At 49.8% G+C, this 5,774-nt stretch overlaps 1 protein-coding gene and 1 long non-coding RNA gene across 9 annotated transcripts in view; one reads left to right on the forward strand and one right to left on the reverse strand.

The window, feature by feature from the left end:
- Positions 1–274: 274 nt before the first annotated feature.
- On the forward strand, positions 275–3,213 carry LOC132659581 (uncharacterized). The gene is made up of 2 exons (XR_009600145.1): positions 275–428; positions 739–3,213. It is a non-coding gene; the product is annotated as an uncharacterized LOC132659581 (long non-coding RNA).
- A 1,780-nt stretch (positions 3,214–4,993) lies between these two features.
- MEIS1 (Meis homeobox 1) overlaps positions 4,994–5,774 on the reverse strand; it is a 146,823-nt gene continuing 146,042 nt past the window's right edge. For all 8 annotated transcript variants that reach the window (XM_042245978.1, XM_042245979.1, XM_060413859.1 and 5 more), the window contains one exon: positions 4,994–5,774. This exon is cut by the window's right edge. The gene's annotated coding sequence lies outside the window, so the exon portion shown is untranslated.

The following is a 5,774-nucleotide window of genomic DNA, read 5'->3' on the forward strand; positions in this document are numbered from 1 at the left end:
CCGGACTGCGTGCTGGACCTGCATACCTCGGGACACTAGGAAGGGAAGGGGAATTCGCCACTTTGCGGGGGAAGGAGGAGGAAGAGAGAGCAGAAGTGCGGGGTGGGGGGCGCTCCCCAAGAAGAAAACTGAAAGGAGGAGGAAGAAAGCGAGCGAGAGCAACCCCACCCTTCGAAAAGGTCGCTATCCTTAAGAAAGCAGACACGGGGTTCCCTGACCCCTGCAGGAAACGCCCCAGCGTGGAACGCGCAACCTGGGCGCTGCCTGCCCTGCCACTCGTGGCCCCCGCCCTGAGGAGCCGGCTGCGCGGGTGCGCAAGCAAGTGACTTTATTCACTGCTTCTCCCGTCCGCGAGGTCCCGGGACTCGTTTTCCGCCTGGAGATTAAGATCATTGCTCGCGTAATGAACTTAATGCTTTAGGGTAGAGGTGAGTTTGTCTGCGAGTGGGCTGGGGTAGGAATTACCGACCCGATCAATGGGAGACTGGCTTAAAACTAAATCCCTTTTCTCCAGGGCTTCAGCGCCTAGTTTTCCCAGCGGTGGGCTGAGCGCGCCTGGCAGGTTAGAAGGCAGGGCGTGGAGAAGCGACCCCACGGCTCGGCCCGCCAGAACTGAAACCCTAAATGCCCATCTCCCCATCGAGACCCCCGGGACACCAGTTTTTACGGCAAAGGCTCTTAAAAGCTCCAGTGTTGGCGAACTGATTGCTCAATATGTTGTTTGTTTTTCCTTTACAGCTCTGCCTTGGGAGAGAACGCGACGGACTCGTTGTCAGGCAGATTGGGCCAAAAAGAGATAGTCTCCCCAACCCCTCCCCCCGCTCCTCCCCGCCATCAGCGACTCCCTCAAGGGGCGATTTCCCACACTCTCTTCTTCACAGCCCTGTCCTGGGCCTTGGGATTCCCAACCTCGTGTAGACTCTGCACCTGGCTACCTAAGTGCCACGGGATGCCCCACAGTCAAGTGGGTGAGGGGTGGTCAGGGAGAGGGGAGTGAAACGGGGTGACACGGCAGGCCACACAAGGCACCCCACGACCCAGTTCCACGCCACTCCACCCGGCGTCCAAGCGCCTACCAGGGAGCTCCGCATCGTCAGGATTTTGCTGTCTATACAGCCGAGGGCCTGCTGGGATCCGAAAGGCTGGGGAAAGTCTGCAGAGGTTTAAAAGTGATCCGGAGGAGCTCCTACCTAATGCATTGAGTGCTGCCCACGGCTCCCCCACTGCGCCTGGCCGGCGCTGCCCGGGTCCCAAATGCCCCCAGGCCCCAAGCTCTCGCAGTCCCGCTCCCACAGTCCACCAAGAAGCCTCTAGCCCACCGAGTCGAGCTGTTCGGAGGGAACGGGGCCCGGAGTCCCCTAGGAGGTGCCTCTCCACAACCTTCTGCGCTGACACGGGGTCGCCTCGTCTCCAGAGACGAAGTCTGCAGCCCCCTTAGACTTGACTTTTCAGTTGGGTTGGGGAGGGGATAGGAGGCTAGTGGAGGTGCCGGAACCGCCCCCCTTTCTCCCACACGCCCCCCCCCCCGCCCCCGGGTGCTCTGGGCTCTACGCAGAGACCTGTCCGCCCTGCACCTGCCGGGGGCCAGGACTCAGGGTTAGGACTCAGTGGCAGCCGCGTTCCGGCCCGGATCCCCTCAACTGCCGCCGCGGCCCGAAGGATCTCTCGGCGCGCGGAGGCCGGCCCAGCCCCAGCCCCAGCCCCAGGCCACAGGCATCTCCCTCCTGCCCGGCAGCAGACTCGGGGGGCGCTGCACTCGGCAATGAAGCCTGAGCGCAAAGTCTGCGCGCCGCGTGGGAGACGCGGGCGGGAGGGGGCGCGTGGCGATGGTGCTTTTTCTTTTCAGAACCTTTCGACTTCACTACAAAGTTTCTTAGTAGGCGCCTGGGCCCCAGGGTCGGAGCCTCCCACCGCCGCTCCTTCCTCTCCCTCCTCCCAGCCCCCTCGAGCCGAGCGAGACGGAGCCTCCGGCCGCCGAACTGCACCTCCCACTGCGGGGACCCCGGCGCCCCGAGCGCCGCCCTCCCCACCCCGTCCCCAGGCTCCGCGGGGGTGCTTCTCCCCGGAGCGAAGCTCGTCGGCCGGGCGCTCTGGAAGGAGACACCCGCTGCCTCCCGAGGAACTCCTAATACCATCCATACAGCTTTAATGCGTTTATAATTCGATAAGTGATTTCAATTTGAAATTGTTAGTAACTAATTTTATGGGTAATTTTTCCACATCAAATATTTAAGCATCAGATTAAGGGAGCCAGTTCCGACACAGGATAATAAGGGGGTTCCCCCCCAGCCCCCGCGTTCCCCCGCCTCCCTCGGATTCCTACCGAGTCGTTTTTCCAAATCCCCAAAAGATGGCAGTCGAAGCCGACGTTCTTCTTTTCCTGCGGCCCTGCGAAGGGAGGGGCAGAAAGAGGGAAGAGGGAAGGAGCGAGAGAAAGGGGGAGTGAGGGAGAGAGAGGCAAAGGGAGAAGGAAAGAGACAGGAGAAAGGAGAGGGAGAAACTAGACGTTGCACGGGCTTTTCAAAGGTCATTCTTTCACACATGTCTAATATAGGCAAGAAGCAGTGGTGAATTTCCTGGAAATGTCCTGGCAGGACAGAAAGCCAAAAAACGTGCCTTGTGGGCTCAGAGCAGAGGATGTGAGAAACTCAGCACTTTCAGGCTAACCCCTCCATTCACAGCAGAAGCAGGATAGGGGAGCCTATATTTCTTTGTATTGAACATTATATACATGCTGTACAACTCAGAGGCTGTTTCCTCCACAGGACTCTGCCCGTTACCTAATGTGGGGGTGAGGAAAGGTGATGGGTGGGGGGCGGATTGCTGTGGGCGGAGGGGAGTTTGGGGCCAGAAGCGGATGAATTGCAGACCAGTTGCCAAAACTTTTTTTTTTTTTCCCTGCTGCTGCTGCTGCGGCTGCCTTTGCTGCTGCCTTTGCTTTGAATGTGGGTAACTAGGAAACAGCAAGCCGTCTGAGAAGACGGAATTTCCAACGTGTAAAATGTTCTTAACGGAACCATTGAGCGAGTGCAATAAGGCGTGAGGGGGAACTAATCTTCCCATTTAAATGTTTGTGGCAATTTTATCTAAATGAATTTTAATGCTAAACGAGGGTAATTCCCCATTTGTAGCGCGTTTACTTCTCTTTCCTGTGCTTCTAAAGCAGTCGAACATCATGCAATGAACAATAACAATAAAAATACTGTCAAGGCATATTATTCATTTCGAATGTGTTATAATTACAGCTGATTAAATATGATAGGAGAATTTTAATTTTTTCGGAAAAATATTTAAATCATATTTAAAAGTAGTCTCATTCAACCCGCGCGCCCCCTCCCCAAATAAAAATAAAAAGCAGGTACAATTGCGTGCCCTTGTTTAGAAGAGGGCGTTTTGTTTTTGCCTTTTAAGAAACATCAAAAACGCTCTCAGCACCTCTATTATTTCCCTCTTTCGGTTAAGTGTCCTCAATAACCTCTGAGCTGGCTCTGAAATTTACAAGAGGAAAAGCTAAAATAGCATTAAGGGGGAGGTGGGGGTGTCCAGGCAGGGGGAAAAAGGACCCGCCAGAGAGCAAGGTTCTCACAAAACAGGCACGCAGAAGGGGAAACGCAGGGAAAGAACACAGTTTGTTTTATTTTTTTCTGATTCACTGAACACTAATGATCTTGAGTCTTCATAGCCTCCATATTCCCTAATTCTTCTCCACTTGGACCCCTCTCCTTCTCCCAGGGCCTGCCCCCACCGCCCCACCCCTCCTTCCTCCCCTCCCCTTTCTTTCCCTCCCCCACCCGGCAAGAGCTTCCTCTAGAATAAAGACTGAAAATAACCAACTCACCCAGGCATGTACTGGAGAGGAGGGGCAAATGGCTGGTTAGTTTATAAAGTTTATTATTAATTTTTAAAGTAAATAAATGGTTGTTAACGGCTAGTAACCACCTATCAAGAGAGAATTATTTCACGAATATGGACTATTTATGTAGACGAAGAACTGCCACTGGGTCCGAATGGGAAACTGAAACAATCCCCTAGATAGGGTGGGGGCGGGGTAGGGCGGAGGGCGCTGCGTGCGAGGCTGCAGAAGGTCGAGCCTCGCTCTCTTTCTCCGGATCCACGTGTTTAGGAACCAGGCCCCATAAACAAAAGGTGAGAGAGTGCACGGCCGCTCCAGCAGGTGAGTCAGTCAATCACACGCCACCTAGTAAACCCAACCCGCAGCTGGTTTCCCTTTTCAAATAGAAAATAGAATTGTTCAGGGCGGGTTTATAGGGTGACACGGGCCTGAATGTCAGGCTTGAGTTTAAGGCACTCTCCTTCGACCCATCCTTTGTTTACAAAGCAATCACTACTAAAAGCCTGATTTTTTAAAAACGAATTTGCCTTAATTAAAATATTTGTATATTTTCCTTAGCTTTGGGAAGCACTTTTTATAGCCGCAATTTTATTTCAATAAAATTATAAGCTATTCCAGCTTAAACATGTTATTTTGTACCATTTAGCTGGCTGCCATGCCTAAATTCTGTACAGCTGTTCTGGAAAATTGGTTAATAACCAGTTTGATCCAATGAGAACATAGAGCATATTTATAAAAATTAGATTTTTGAAGTCTGGTCTCTTCATCCATATAGTTAATTTCCTAATAAACATATACTGCTCATCCTAGGTAACATCCTTAGTGAAAGACGTAACTCAGTCCTTTAGGTTTCCCATCATGTGCAAGAATAATTTCACTGATATTAGATGAGTAATTCTGTTGGCTGTAATCTGAGTCTACAGTTAGTTTAGTGCCCTTAGGCCTTAAATTTGCTGATATTAGGAGTTCATTAAGTCAGCTTAAAGAAATCAGTGACTATTATTAAATAATTTACTTTGTGGTTCAAATTTTCAAAGGCATATGTATCTGAGGGAGCTAAAATTAATTTTTATATTTACTGCATTCATCATGAAAAATTTGGGGGGCAGTAAACAAATTTTTCAAGCAGTGGAGTCAGCATGACAAAAATAATCTTGTTTTTATTTTAGATTCAGATTTCATTACTGCACTCAAACGACTACAACTGGGCTTGGCGTTATTATACAATCCAAACTGTTTCCGTCAGAAACGCTAAGACTCAGTGTGCAATGATTGTTATTAATAATTAGCTCCTCGGTTTCTTGATAGAAAAAGGCTATCAACAAGCATTTGTTTATCCACAACAAAAAGTATAATTAGCTTATCCCACTTAGTAAATCTTGTATGCATGCCAACTCATACCAAACTGCTACTTTTACAAAAAAAAAAAAAATTGCAATAATACAGTTCATTTTTCCAGTCCTTTTTGCACAAAATTTATTTACAATGTCTACATAAATGCTCCAAGGTGGGACTATGGAAAAATACACACATGACCGATGCTTTGCTCAGAAATAAAGTCAACATATTAAAAATAAATCTTCAGTCTATGTTTTTGAGCTGCATGAAACAGGAAGTGATGTATAAGGTGGTGGTTGTTGCATGGGGACAATGATGCTTGATGTGACAATTAGGCTTCTAAACACACGGCCTTTTGGTTTCCATGCCTCCTCCTACCAGTCTCCTTAAGACACTGCCTGCAACAGCTGATTAATCATTGTTGATGACTGCAGTTTTTCCCATCCTTCCCGATTTACATCTGTTCAGGCCAATTCAAATATGGTGAGTAAATGAATTAGACATGCAAATTCAAGCCCCAGGCTAGAGAGAGGGAGAGAGAGAAAAAGAGAGAGAGAAAGAGAGAGAGCGCGCATGGCTGAAA

Source organism: Ovis aries, chromosome 3 (genome assembly GCF_016772045.2).
Source record: "Ovis aries strain OAR_USU_Benz2616 breed Rambouillet chromosome 3, ARS-UI_Ramb_v3.0, whole genome shotgun sequence".
Taxonomy (NCBI): domain Eukaryota; kingdom Metazoa; phylum Chordata; class Mammalia; order Artiodactyla; family Bovidae; genus Ovis; species Ovis aries.